This window comes from Lemur catta, chromosome 6 (genome assembly GCF_020740605.2).
Source record: "Lemur catta isolate mLemCat1 chromosome 6, mLemCat1.pri, whole genome shotgun sequence".
NCBI lineage: Eukaryota > Metazoa > Chordata > Mammalia > Primates > Lemuridae > Lemur > Lemur catta.
Window position 1 is genome coordinate 52167473 of NC_059133.1, and position 15351 is coordinate 52182823.

At 41.1% G+C, this 15351-nt stretch overlaps 1 protein-coding gene across 18 annotated transcripts in view; it reads left to right on the forward strand.

Annotated features, from left to right (window-relative positions):
* The first annotated feature begins 2267 nt into the window (after positions 1-2267).
* R3HDM2 (R3H domain containing 2) overlaps positions 2268-15351 on the forward strand; it is a 137497-nt gene continuing 124413 nt past the window's right edge. For 17 of the 18 annotated variants that reach the window (XM_045553542.1, XM_045553551.1, XM_045553546.1 and 14 more), the window contains exon 1: positions 2268-2350. The gene's annotated coding sequence lies outside the window, so the exon portion shown is untranslated. The remainder of the gene's footprint in view (positions 2351-15351) is intronic. The other variant, XM_045553543.1, reaches the window with a different exon arrangement.

The following is a 15351-nucleotide window of genomic DNA, read 5'->3' on the forward strand; positions in this document are numbered from 1 at the left end:
ACAGAAGCATAGGTTCTTAAACCAGATATTCTTGGTTGTTCTTCAGTTGCCCCAGAAATGCTTCAGACTGTCTCACTCTGTGTCATAACATATAAGGTCCTTTGTAATCTGCCCTTTCCAGTTACATTTCTGATAGTGTAGTGGTTAAGAGCGGGCTCTGATGATAAACTGCCTTGGTTTAAAATCTGAGACTTTGGTTGAATTACTCTGCCTCAGCTTTCCTCATCTATAAAATAGGTATAATAACAGAACCTATTTTTTGAGGATTTGATAGAAATAATGGATGTAAATCTGGCACAGTAGCTCACACCTGTAATCCCAGCAATTTAGGAGGCTGAGGCAGGAGGATTGCTTGAGGCCAGGAGTTTTAGGCTGCAGTGAGCTATGATAACATCACTGCACTTCAGCCTGGGTGACAGAGGGAAACCCTATCTCTTAAAAAAAAAAAGAAAGAAAGAAAAGAAATAATAGATGTAGAATGCTACCCATTTCATGTTATACATACATATACAACAACAAATATTACTTTATTTCCTCCTTACCATCACTGCCTCCTGCCCTCAAATTAAAAACCTGGAACTTGCTCATCCTTGAAGGAAAGATGAATTTCATACCTCTAGGCTTTTTCTGGAATCTCCATTCTCACTTCTCTAGTGAACTCCTACTTATATTCTTCAAGGTTGGCTGGAATTTCTTCTGTAGTTTCTCTGTAGCTTACTCAGTCTCTCTCATTTCTAAGAACTAATTGCTCCTTGTGTTTCCATAGCACGTTGAAACCCTCTGTTATAGCTTACATTGTACTATAATAATTATTTGATTTTTTTGTCTATTGCAGTTCCTGTCACATAGAAAATATTTAATGGTCAAATTCTTTTTTTTTTTTTTTTTTTTGAGATGAAGTCTTGCTCCATCACCTGGGCTACAGTGCAGGTGGCGTCAGCCTAGCTCACAGCAACCTCAAATTCCTGGGCTCAAGCGATTCTCCTGCCTCAGCATCCCAAGTAGCTGGGATTACAGGCACACACCACCACGCCCAGCTAATTTTTCTGTTTTTAGTAGGGATGGGGTCTTGCTCTTGCTCAGGCTGGTCTTGAACTTCTGACCTCAAACGATTGTCCCACCTCGGCCTCCCTCCTTTCTGGGAGGCCCAGTACTAGGACTACAGGCATGAGCCACGGTGCCTGGCCTAATGGTCAAATTCTATCAATGTAAGATAATCAATAACTAAATTCCCTAGAATGGACAGAATGGGGTAGGTCAGAAATTTAATATGACTTGTTGTTTTTTTAGAAAAAGGTCTGCTCTGTCACCCAGGCTGGAATGCAGCAGCACCTTCATATTTATAGCTCACTGCAGCCTGGAACTCCTGGGCTCAAAGGACTCTCCCGCCTCAGCCTCCCAGGTAGCTTGGACTACAGGTGCACACCACCATGCCCACTATTTTTTTTTTCTTTTTGTAGAGACAGGTTCTCACTACGTTGTTCTCCATCTCCTGGCCTCAAGCTATGTTCCTGCCTAGGTCTCCCAAAGTGCTGGGATTACAGGCACGAGCCACAGGACCCAGCATAAAAGAATTTTTGAGGGTTGTATTTTAGAGAGGGGATGATGGTAAGAATGTGACCTTAATAGGATGGACTGAAGAATTCCTTGTACGTCAGTTTTTTTCATCTGTAAAATAGACACTTACCTACCAAACTATATCCATTTATACAACAGATATTTATTGAGTATATGCTCTCTTTGGGAGCAGGAGTTACTGTCCTATGTGAAAGGCTGTTTTGAAAGTGCTCTGTAAATTGAAGTAACTTTATAGTTATTAGTAGCATATAGGGTATTCTGACAGTCTTGATGGGTTCAAGGTGGACTGAGGATCCCAAAGGATCTGGATTGGAGGCTTGACAGGTAACGCGGAGAGAGCGACAGACAGCGAGGGCGCGCAGACAGCGGGTGTCCGCAGGGCTGCAGAGGCGCCCGGAGGAAGCAGGGACTCGAGGAACGCAGGACGCGGTGACGAATACACCGGACGTGGTGACGTAGCGCGTAGGCCGCAGCGGGGGGCGGACTCTGGGCCTTTCTTCCCCTTTTGATTTCCCCCTCCCCCTTTTCTCCCTTTCCGGGTTTGGTTCCCCCCTTCTCTTCCCCTCTCCCCCTCCTTCCCAAGCCCCTTTCCCCTCCCCCGCCCCGGTCCCCCTGGTCCCCCGCCCTCAGCCCCGGGGAAACCCCAGCCGAGAAGAGCCCGCCCCCAGAAGCGCGCCGCCGCGGGCCGTCGGGGCCGAGCCGCAGCCGAGCGGCCGAGGGCCCGGGCGGCGGGCGGAGACGCGGGCGCCCTCCCCGCTCCGGCCCGCGTGAGGTGAGGCCACCTCCCGGGCGAGGGGGCGGGCGGCCCGGGCGGCCCCTGGGGGAGGGGGCGTGGCGGCCGCGCGGGCGGGCAGGCGGGCGGGAGGAGGCCCCTCGGCCTGGGTTCTCCACACTGGGGCTGCCGGGGCCCGGGGGCAGTGGGTCAGAGTCGGATGGCGGCAGGAAGAACCGCCCCGAGGCCGGAGACGCCCCGAGCGTGCGCTGAGGGCGCGTGACTGAGGGCTGGGGGGCTGGCGCCACCTGTGGCCTGTGAGGTGGGACCTAAAAACTGTTGCGCCCGTAGTGCTTGGGGGTGACTAGCTCCATGTGTTTCCTGGTTGTCCGTTTTCCTTCGAGCATTGGAGAAATGGGACGGAGAGGTGTAGAAGTGTTTCAAATCATGCCAGGGTCCCAGTTTATTACAGGGACAGGGATTTGAGTCGCCATGTACAGGTAGATGTTTCTGTAGCGTAGAAGTTGGGCCTATGCTAAGCTCATGACTCACTCTTGAGCCCTTGAAAACGCTTCTCCATTCAGTGTCCCGTAGAGCTAACATTTTTCTACATTTGTGACCATTAGCCCAGTAACTCCAAAGAATATTTATTTACTCAAAGTGAATTGTTCTTGAATAATAATGAGAAATGACCGAGTAACAGCCCCAGAGCTGCGTTAAAACCAAAGAGAAAAGTGGGAAAATTTAATTCAGAGCCTAGACAGTCTAACCGGGACTGTGGTAAAAAAAAAAAAAAAAAAAGAAAGAAAGAAAGAATGAAAAAAGAAAAAACAGAAAAAAAAATGAATAAGTTCAGAGCCTAGTTGGATGAATATCCTTGTACGTAACTTTTTCAAATAGACTCAAGTAAAATTAAGAAGCCTGAGTCTTGTATGTTTGTAGGCAACGTGGAGACTTAGGAAAGGAGGGAAGTGACAACTTCAGATATTCAGGAATATCATAACTTCCTAGCATTTTCTTGTATTTTCAGATAGTCAAATTGGCACTTGAATCAGTTGTTTGTGGCTCTTCTTCCTAATGCATTTCTTGTCTTCCTCCAATATTTCTTTTTTTACCCCCTTTTGAGCTAAGGCATCAAGGCAAAAAGTTAAAATAGTGGTGAAAAGTGGTAGGTTACGTTAATTCCCTTCAGGTTTTAGTTGTATTTTTTTCCCTTGTTGGTGTTTTTTATACGGTTAAGAGTACAGGGAATTTCTTGAAGGTCTGATGAACTCTGTCAGCAAAAATTAAATTTCAGAGTTATAGTTCCCAGTTGTCTTTGTGTCCACTATTGGATCAGTAGAGTTTCACAATTTAAACTTTTAAAAATTTGCCTAATAAAAATAGCGTGCCTGATATTTTTGAATGGAAATTTAAAAGAGAAGATAGCTTCCTTTTCTCTTTCAGAATAAAAACCAGTCTTAGAGTTGCTTTTAAGGCTCTAGATCGGTAGCACTCCTTTTCCCACAATGTATACACTGATCTCTTGACTGTTGTTGAGTACAACTAGGCGTACTTCTGCCTCACAGTCTATGCACTTTTTCTCTCTTCCCTTCCCTTATAAAGCTGCATAGCCTGTGTCTCTCCTCACCTCAGGTCTTTACTCAAATGTCCCTCTAACTGTCACATTTCCCTGGCTTCTAAATTGCAAAGCCCCTCCTCCACATATATTTACATAATTCCCTATCCCACTTTTCTGTTTTGTTTTTCTCCTTACCCCGTATCAGCCTGTAACATATATTTTGGTCTCCTCCATTAGAAAGTAAGCTTCAGGAAGTCAGATATTTTTGTTTTATTAATTGCTGTATCTTCAGCACTTAGCACTTGATATCCAGTCAAGTGCTCAATGAATTTATTGAGCAAATAGGTAAGGAGGAGCAGTTTTTTTTCTTGAACTCTTCCTGTCATGAATTTTTGATCATGATTGGTTGTCCTTGGAGGGGTGGGATGGATTTTCACTAGAAAAACCTAGTTTTGTACTCATTGAGAGACATTGAGACATTATTTGTGTCAGTGCTTGGGTTATTTATCTTTTGACAAAGGTCTTGTGGTTTTAGACCATTGAATGAAAATATTCTGAAGGCAGAGAGGAGGATGGAATATGGAGATCTTTGATATTGGTGGCCTTACTTCAGGTCTTACATAGCTAGACTTTTTACCTACTTGGGCTCCTTCCTTGAGGTTTGTTCGCATCCCTGCTGAGACAAATACCACCATCTTTACCTTTTTGGCCCAGGAGAGCTGAGCAGATTGATTCCACTTTGAATTTTTCAGTGGACTGAAGATGTTAATATTTATAGTCCTGACTGTATGGGTTAGTTCTCACCTTTAGCCTCCAATTCAAGTAAAGACAGAAGAGCTCAAAAGCTATAAGAATAGCTTTCTCTAACAATGGAGAAGTGTTTGGTTCTACAGAGCATTTGATCCTTTTTTTTCACACATTCCTTTTGAGGGGCATTTTTAGCAACTAAATTCATCTATATTAAGTCTGAGGATAAAAGGGACAGGACCTGAATTCTGTGGATTACCCCTCATTTATTTTTTCCATTCTCAAGTGCTTAGTTGGTGCATTCATTATCTTCATTGACTTGGCTAGAGTGGCCTGGATGAGATTTCTCTTGGGGCAGTTCTGGCCACCCTTCTCCAGCTTAGGAAGGCAAAGGGATGAGGTGTGCTTTTAACACTTTGCAGGAATGCTGATGGCAAAGCTAAGGCTTTTGCTTAAACCTTTGCCAGGATGCCAGGACACTGAAAGCTACCAGGCCTATGAGACAGCAGTTCATTAGGGGTGAAAGAATTGGGGATCTGGTATGCATTTGACTGGATCTTGTTCTGGATATTATTAGTAATTAATAATAATTATTAATTTTTAGATGTAACTGCATTAAAAGTATATTAGTAGTTCCCATTTTGTGAATAACTTCTGACGTAAGGCATATTGGTAAAAGCTTCCAGAAAACTTCTATTGTCCCCTTTTAAGTCCTTTCACAAAATTTCTAGGAATTTTTTTAGGTCCCCAAAATACTTAAACATCTCTATTCTCACCTCTTATAGATAAGTACTGAGTACTGACAATGTTTCAGTGTAGGCAACAGTTTCTGAATGAGTGCAGTGCTTATTACTGTGCCAGATCTCTTTATGAACACATAACAAAAGCTTTCAGGAAAAAGTAGATATTGAGGAAGGGGAAAAAAGTGTTGAATTTTGGTTATATGGTCCCAGTAAGTGCAGAGGAGAGAATTTTGTGAAACTATATATATTTTTAAAGGTTTTTCTGTGCCTCTGTGTAAGATTGGATAGGGGATTCTGAGTGTCTTTCTGTGGATTGTGTTATCAATTTACAGTAGGAAAAATAACTGGACTCATGCCTTGATGTATGCATGAATATAGTTGGTGGGTCTAATTTTAGAGACCTTCTTCGTACACAGTGTTCTCAGTGTTTTCCTTTAGCTGTATCCTCACCTGTGTAGATAACATTCCACTTAACAGTCTTTTTTTTTTTTCTTTTTTTTTGAGACAGAGTCTCACTTTGTTGCCCGGGCTAGAGTGAGTGCCATGGCGTCAGCCTAGCTCACAGCAACCTCAAACTCCTGGGCTTAAGCGATCCTCCTGCCTCAGCCTCCCGGGTAGCTGGGACTACAGGCATGTACCACCATGCCCGGCTAATTTTTTCTATATATATTTTTAGTTGGCCAGATAATTTCTTTGTATTTTTAGTAGAGACGGGGTCTCGCTCAGGCTGGTCTTGAACTCCTGACCTTGAGCGATCCACCTGCCTCAGCCTCCCAGAGGGCTAGGATTACAGGCGTGAGCCACCGCGCCCGGCCTCACTTAACAGTCTTTTAATGGCAAATTTTTGTTCTTAACGTGGTTGCTAATTTAGCATTGTAGCACCCACCTGTTCCATCTCTCCAATGAAGTTACTCTGTCCATTCCTTTCAATAACTTGGAGTTTATTTCTGAAAGCAGATATAAATAGGAAAGAAAGTTTCTTAACTTTGATCTCTTTTAACTCCTTTGAGTTTACTTAGGTTTCCTTAGAACACTTTGGGAAAAAGTCATGTTGAAAGCCATTAATCATAATAATCTGGCTGGCACAGTGGCTCAAGCCTGTAATCCTAGCATTTTGGGAAGCTGAGGCAGGAGGATTGCTTGAGGCCAGGATTTTGAGACTAGCCTGAGCAAGAGTGAGACCCCTATCTCTACAAAAAATAGAAAGATTAGCTGGGTGTTGTGGCCTGGACCTGTGGTCCCAGCTATTTGGGAGGCTGAAGCAGGAGGATATTGTGAGCCCAGGAGTTTGAAGTTGCAGTGAGCTATGGTTATGTCACTGTACTCTAGTCCAGGCAACAGAATGAGATTCTGTCTCAAAAAAAAAAAAAGAATTATAATAATCTGCATCCTTTTTACTTGGAATGTATGGAAAGAAAGGCTCTGGAATACTTCCCGAATCCAGGTGTTCGTTTTGCCTTTCTGCAGGATCTCTGTGGGTTCAGTCCAGTTGTTTGAGCCTGTACTGGGAAAGCTATTTTAGCTTTGTAGTTCCCGCTCTGTTGCTCAGGGTAGAGTATAGTGGTGTCATCATAGTTTACTGCAACCTCAAACTACTGGGCTCTAGGGATCCTTTTGCCTCAGCCTCCCAAGTACCTAGGACTATAGGCACGCGCCATGCATGGCTGATGTTTCTATTTTTGGTAGAGTTAGGATCTCAGTCTTGCTCAGGCTGGTAGGGAACTCCTGGCCTCAAGCAATCCTCTCACCTCAGCCTCCCAGAGTGCTAAGATTACAGACATGAATCACCCCACCTAGCTTAGCTTTGTAGTTTTGACAGTGAGTTTTCCCAAGTTTGAGGCTATAGTGTGCTATATTGGTGCCTGTGAATAGCCACTGTTCTTCAGCCTGGGCAACATAGCGAGACCCCTGTCTCTTAAAAAAAAAGTCCAAGGCAGTCATGTCTCTTAGTAGTAAAACAATTTTGGTGATTTTACAGGAATCATTTTCTTCTTTTTCTCAGTTTATTAACAAAAGCATCAAAAATCTTTTCATTCCCTTTAATTTCTTGTTTGTCAGACTGTGACTTTTCTAAATTGTCTAAGGTTTTTCAATTTTTCCTGGGAAACAATTATCAGGTCTTTCTGAGTACAGGTTGAACATCGCTACTCCAAAAATCTGAAATTTGAAATGCTCCAAGATCTGAAATCTTTCGAGCACCAACATGATGCCACATGTGGAAAATTTCACACCTGACCTCATGTGACAGGTTGCAGTCAAAATACAGTCAAAACTTTGTTTTATGTCCAAAATAATTAAAAATATTGTATAAAATTACCTTTAGGCTAGGTGTATAAGGCAGGCTAGGTATATAAAGTATATATGAAACATAAGTGACTTTCTTGTTTAGACTTGGATCCTGTGTATAAGCTACCTCAATATCTATATGCAGATATTCCAAAATATGAAAAAATCTGAAATGCAAAACACTTCTGGTCCCAAGCATTTTGGATAAGAGATATTCAGCTTGTATTTTCTTGGGGATAAAAGTGAAGCTGCCTAGTTGTTAAATGCTCTTCTAAGGTCTTTTCCCTAACTTAGACCAATGTTCTGTTTCTTCCATTTCTCAATTGGCATTAGCAGTATGTTTTATAGCTTTTTTTAACTGATACCTCAGAGTCTTGCAAGCAAGTAAAAACTATAGTTTTGTATCCATATAGTTACTCTGAGGTCCCAAAAGTTCTCAGCTTAAGTCCTTGTTCCATGGAGCTGAAAGTATAAAGTTAAGTGAGGCATTCAGCAGGGTTTAAAGGAACTCAGTTTATTTCTAATTGGGATTTGTTGATTGTTAGTCTGTAGTGGGAAGAAAAAGAGAAAAAGCTGGTCTACAGAGCAGTCAAATTGTATCTTGATCTTTTGGAGGGAATTTTGCTCCTACTATTGGTCTTTTATAAAGTTCTTATCTAATGCACAGAATAGACTGTTTTAACTTCATTAACAAGTTTCCTCTGCCCACTTTTCCATTATCTTCCTTGTGTGGATGCTTTTGGTATATTTCATGTTGATACCAACATCATTTGTGCTGCGTTTTTATTAATAATGATCAAAACCACATTTCATATTTGTAAAGCACTTTTCCCTTTCCTAAAAGTTCAGTGGGCCTTAAAGTGGTCCAACATTTATATTAAAAGACTAAGTTTTCCAAGTATGCAGTTCATATTTTTGTTGGGGCAGTGATTTTATTGCACATGTCAGCTGTAAGAATTTATGCATGGTTTTGGCATATGAGCAGTGTTGTGGGTATCAAGAAATCCTTGGTTCCTTGGAGAACGATGGTTCAGACTTGTGAAAGCTTTTCAGGCTTAATAACAGAACTAGGAAGGAAGTAATCAAGGTGATGACAATCCAAACTTTATAATGGGTATATTTGAAATATATTTTTCCTCATCCTCCACATTGTACTTCCTCCTTACCCTTCCTTTGTGATTCTGTGGGAAGAGGGAAGAAGAAAATCTACGACAGTGACCAGCTGATAATTTTCAGAATACAATATGTTGTGAATGGGTAGCAGGTGAATGTATACCCCATAAGAAGTGGTCACTTCTAATGTTGTTGGGGGAGGCAGCTCCCAGCAGCTATCAAAATCAATGGGAAGAATATAGACCTTGTTGTAAAATCTAATGGACCCCTTTTCATCCTTGTTTTATTTTATTTTATTTTTTTTTGCAGCATTTGTCACTGTTGAGCCCTGTCCTTGAAATGTTTTGATGACAGTATACTGTCTTTTCCACTTGCATTCCTGCTTTTTTTTCTCCTGCCTATCTGTTAAAGCTTTGTTTTTGTTAAGGTTTCTGTTGTATTCTCCCTCTTTATCTTTGATTCTTTTTTTTTTTTTTGAGACAGAGACTCACTTTGTTGCCCAGGTTAGAGTGCTTTGGCATCAGCCTAACTCACAGCAACATCAAACTTCTGGGCTTAAGCAATCCTTCTGCTTCAGCCTCCCTAGTAGCTGGAACTACAGGCATGAGCCACCATGCCCAGCTAATTTTTTCTATATATTTTTAGTTGTCCAGCTGATTTCTTTCTATTTTTTTTTTTTTTTGGTAGAGACGGGGTCTCAATCTTGCTCAGGCTGGTCTTGAACTCTTGAGCTCAAAGGATCCGCCCTCCTCGGCCTCCCAGAGTGCTAGGATTACAGGTGTGAGCCACCATGCTTGGCCTATCTTTGGTTCTTAAAAGTAGTGGCATAAGGGCCGGGCGTGGTGGCTCACGCCTGTAATCCTAGCCCTCTGGGAGGCCGAGGCGGGTGGATAGCTCGAGGTCAGGAATTCGAGACCAGCCTGAGCGAGACCCCGTCTCTACTAAAAATAGAAATAAAAATTATCTGGCCAACTAAAAATATATATAGAAAAAATTAGCCGGGCATGGTGGCGCATGCCTGTAGTCCCAGCTACTCGGGAGACTGAGGCAGTAGGATCGCTTAAGCCCAGGAGTTTGAGATTGCTGTGAGCTAGGCTGACGCCATGGCACTCACTCTAGCCCGGGGAACAAAGTGAGACTCTGTCTCAAAAAAAAAAAAAAAAAAAGTAGTGGCATAAGTATCTCTTGGAGGATTTGTTAAGAATATGGCCTATAAGACCCTTCATGATCTGGTCCCTACCAGCCTCTCTGACTTACCTTTCCTCCCCCATCTTCACGGGGCTTATCTCCTCACACCATTCATCTCAGCTCAAATGATTTCTTTATAGACTTTATCTGACCACCTTATTCCAAAATAGTCAGCCTCTCCTTTGTGCCCCATCATATTCCTCTGTTTTATTATCTCCATAGCACTATCACTATCTTAAGTTATCTTGTTTGTTCCTTAGTCTGGCTCACATCTAGAACTTAAAACCTATGAGAACAGGGACGTTTATTTTATTGACCACTATTTCTCATGCCTAAAATAGTCCCTCATTACACATTTATTGAATGAATGCATGAAATTTGGGCTCCTGGATCCAATCCCAGAGATTTTGATGTAGTCAGTTTGGGATGGACCCCAAGAATTTGTATTTTAACAAACATTTCAGGTGTTTCTGATGTCTCTGGTCAGTTGTCTTGGATGACATTTTGAAAAAAACAGCTCTCTCTACACAGTCTTACAGTCTCATCTACCCTGATGACTTTGCTTAGCATCTACGACTATCACCTGATATTTCGGGTGTCTCTGTCTCCAGCTCCAATATCTCACCTGAGCTCTAGGCTCATTTATTCACTGGTCTCTTGAACACCTCCATTTGATTATCGAGCAGCACCTCAGAGTCAACATGACCAAAGCAAAAATAATTTTTCTGTGGAAATCACTTCTTCTTCCTGAGTTTTTCCTGTGAATGATACCACATAGTTGTGTAATCCAGAAACCTGGATGTTATACTTGAGTCTTCTCTGTCCTATCCTATAACATCCAATAATCATAATCTCTTTTGAACCTTTTTTTTTTTAAATCTCTCTGTTCTTGAAGCATCTTGAATCTTTCTCTTTCCATCATCATTGCCACTTCTTTCTTTCAGCAGACCATCATCTCTCTTCTGAACAATTGTTATGGCCTTTAGCTGGCCTACTTGCTCTGGTCTTGCTCTTTCTAATCTTTTATTTAGTTCTGTGCCTTTCAGCCAAAGAAAATTAAAATCTGTTGTTACTTTCTGTTAAAACCTTTTGTGTCTTTTTCTTATTCCCAGTACAAAGGCTGGGTTTCTTTTTTTTTTTTTTTGGCTGCTTTACCTCACCTTTTTTGCCTTATATTTTGCTATTTTCCCTTTGCTCTGAGGGGTTAGGCATCAGCTACAGATGAATTTACTTTTGTTCTTTCACCACCCCTGTTCTTTGGCCTTGCTGCCTTTGAATATACCATTGTTTTCCTCTGAACACCTCTCTACCTTAAAACCACCACCACCACCACAAAAAACTATCAATCACTGGTTTAGGTATCGTGTTCTGGAACCCTTTCAGGACATCCAAAACCTTTTTGAACCTATTAAACGAAGCTGGGTTCCTCTTTGTCTTCACCTTATCATATTTCCCTCTTTACATTCCATTCTGAGTTTATGCTCACACTGAAGTTAAATTTGCTAGGAGTGTGATCTCTCTAGTGCCAAAAGAACTCTCCAGAGCGTGTGATTTTTGTCTTATTCGTCTAGCAGCTGTAGGGAAAACAGAAAGAAAGAAACTAAATGGTTTGAGACCTATGTTCTAGATTGTGATTTTGCCAGTTGCATTGCCCCTCCTAGCTCACACCATACCCAAGAGAGATCATTGTTCTTGAGTCTTGATTTGGGTCAGACCTGCTCTAAGTCCAATAGCTGAAACCCTGAACTCAGTTTTTGCCCTTGATACCTATACCATCAAAGTTACTACCTTTCCGGTTATCATGGTATCTTGAGCCTTATGTGTTTTATCTCCCTTTCCAATTCTCCTTATTTTCCCTTCAGTTGTTTGGTTCCAAATTCTTTGTATGTTACTCTCCACAGAAATGAGAAAACTAAGAGGGTTTTACACTTGGAGTATTTTCCCTGAATGATAGTGCAGAAACATTTTTTCTTTCTTTTTAATCAAATGAGTGAGAGTATGATGGCTAAAAAATTAATTAATTTGACTAGTAAAATAGGAATGTAGAAAGAATATAAATCTATTTTGTTTTTGCATAGGCTTTGTGAGGGAGTAAAGTCAGAGCCCAACAATTAAAACTTTGAATTTTTTTTTTTTTGAGACAACGTCTCATTCTGTTGGCTGGGCTAGAGTGCAGTGGTGTCATCATAGCTCATTGCAACCTCAAAATCTTGGGCTCAAGTGATCCTCCTACCCCAGCCACCCAAGTAGTTGGGATTGTAGATGTGGGCCACCATGCCCAGCTTTTTTTTTTTTTTTTTTTTGTAGGGATGGGGTCTGGTTATGTTGCTAATGCTGGTCCTGAACTCTTGGCTTAAAGGGATCCTCCTGCCTTGGCCTTCCAAAGTGCTAGGATTACAGGTGTGAGCCACCTTGCCCTGGGCCTAAAACTTTACATTTTTAACCCTGTTTGAATTTCTGAGGCTTTGTGAGTTACTTACCCTCATTAACTGCCAAATCAGTGTCTTCATGTGTAAAATGGGATTGATGGTCCTGTTTCCTTTTAAGGAAGAGGAAAACTGACTTTTGGAGGTATCTCTTAGGGTTAAGTACAGTAATGCTTCCTCATACATCTATTGATTTAAAATGTAAATACTTGCAATTGAAGCTGCAGTTAATGGATTCTTAGGCTACTTTCAACATTTTACTCCACCCATATTTAGTAGATAATACAGAAGAGGGATAAAGTATCTGTAGATATTAGTGAACATACTTTCCAAGTAGCTGGGATGTATTGTTATGTGGCCAGTTAGCAAGCATAGCCTGCCTCACAGAGGAACAGTCTATGGTAAACATTATCTAGTTACTAATCTCTAAATAATGTTTTCTAGTGCTGTTAAAACTGGATATAGTGTTGATGTTAATATTGTCAGAGACAAAGTGGTCCTTTATTTCTCTGTGCTCTATTTTCTTCTCTATCTCCCCTTTTCTCTTTGGAATTAATGTTGCTTTCATAATTGTTTTTCTCTCTCTTAGTTTCTCATAGGTTAGGAAATGGCAATTGTTTTTTTCAGTTTGGTGGACTGGCTGGATCCAGTCAGAACATCTGTTCAGGTCCATGATATGTTCTAGGCCATGAGAGTCTCTTCTCTTTTTTCTATTCTGTCCTGTCCTTTATTAGTTGCCTTGTGTTTTGTTCATTGCACTCCGTAGGGGACACAAATTCAGCCTTACCCATGTACATATGGTTGGCCACATGAGGCCCTCTGGAAAGATGATAGATTTTCAATTAAGAATTGCAGGCATTCACTTGCCACTATTTGACTTTACCACCCCAGCTTTTTTCACTTAACAGAGATGCAACCCTGTTACTTAACTGCTTTGGAGCATTAGGAGCCTATCATATAGTATTAGTTTAGAAATCAGAGAAACTGTCAGTTTATTAGTCTGTGTTAGAGTAAACATCACCTCTGTGTTTTCTTCCCAGGACAATTCTTTGTTAGAAGATTCTCTCTTAATTTCTGTTCATAATAGAGGAATCTTCAAGTCAAGTTGACAGAGCTTCTTCCAAAGTAAGACCTACATCAAGAAAATACATGAAAAGGGCCAACTGGTTCATTCATTTGAATATTTAGTAGGTGCCTACTATTTGTTAGATATTCTGTTTTATGCTAAAGATACTAGGATAAATGAGACGTTGTCCATATCCTTCAGGAGCTCATGGCTTAGATTATAAAAGAGTAAACTACAAGGTAATAAGTGTTAAAAGGAGGTGATAAAGGTGATATGAAAGTAAAGAGGAGGATCCAAATGGCAGGATTAGATTCAGCTTTTCAGAGGAGGTGAAGTTTGAATTGAGTCTCAATAGATTCATTAATTCAGTCGGCATTTCTATGGCTACAATATTAGGTGCTGATTACTCCCTACCTTCAAAGAGCTTAGACAAGTCAATAAGTGATACTGCAGCCTGGTGAACACTTTGCTAGGGGAATGCACAAGGTGCTTTGGAAGCACAACGGAAGTCTCGAAAGACTTTTTTTTAAAATCAGGGTGTGTTGCTCTAGCTGAATCTTGAAGGCTTTAGCTATGTGGAGAAGTATGGGGAAGAAAGTTCCAGGGAGGAACTACATGTGTAAAGGACGAACATGTAGAACAGAGCAGTGTGATATGATGCCTTTGCCAAACTGCAAGGAGTGGGATGAAGTTAACATGTGAGATGCTTGTGGGGATTAGAACAGCGGTTCCCAACCTTTTTGGTACCAGGGATTGGTTTCATGGAAGACGGTTTTTCCACGGACTGGTGATGGGGGTGGGGTAGGGTGAAATGGATAATTTTGGTTTCAGGATGATTTGGTGGTGATGTGAGCCATGGGGAGTACCTGTAAATACAGATGGAGCTTCGCTCACTGGCCTGCCCACTCACTCACCTGCCCGCAGCTCACCTCCTGCTGTGTGCCCTGGTTCATAAGATTTCGTGACTCTTCTTTTCCACAACTTTTTACCCAACAGTGTTAGCATCCACTGATGATCCTTGTCTGAATCTGTTATTATATTCATTGTTTCAATATATAGATTTTCATATTCTCTAATTCCTTTACATTAGCTGATATTGTTCTAAAGAGAAGAGCTTTTCTCCTCCTTTTTGTTTTTAAGGATCACTGTAGAGTTGATATTTTTAAAAATTCAACAAGTTACAATCCATTGCTGTCAGTATTAAAAATATGAACAATATTTAACTATTAAAAAACTAAAACTGTCATAAATTTTGTCAGTGGGAATCCCTTCAAGCTGGCTCGTATGTTCTTTTGACATGACCCTATTGAGTTTTGAGCACTTCCTTACACTCTGGCACAACGAGGGGTTCTGGGCTCACTTTATATTTTACTTGCCTCTGACTGGTAGTCAATCATTTCTGCAAGGAATACTGATTCCTTTAGTAGGGAATAGTTCCTGTCAAGGGAAATTACTTCTCATTCTTAATTATCTATCTATCCTTTGTTGTTATGTTTATGGGATTATTTCCAGTAAAAAAAAAAAAGGAGTGGATTTCAGACTAAGATCCTATCTCTATCTTCCCAGATGTGCTTGAGTAATAAAGTATCTAAACTGAATTATTTCACAGAATGAAGTGATTTATAGGCAGCTGTGGTGACTTGCCATGGGAGGTGCGGTATGGCTATACAATTGCATTGTATTGTTTTTCTTCCCTAACTTGGTGGTGACATGTGAAGGTGAAAATAAGTTTTCATATCCTTCTTTTTCTCTTGTAATCCAACTTAAGAGTTGTTTCCCTCTTTGTATCTTCTGCCCTCTGAATGAAACAGGGAAACTTCTAAACCCAGGCCTTTTATGCTTTGTGCTTTGAACCTGCATCTTGCATTCATCTGCATATATATTTTACGTGTCAGTCTGTAAATACAATCTAAGAAACTGATTGAAGTTAG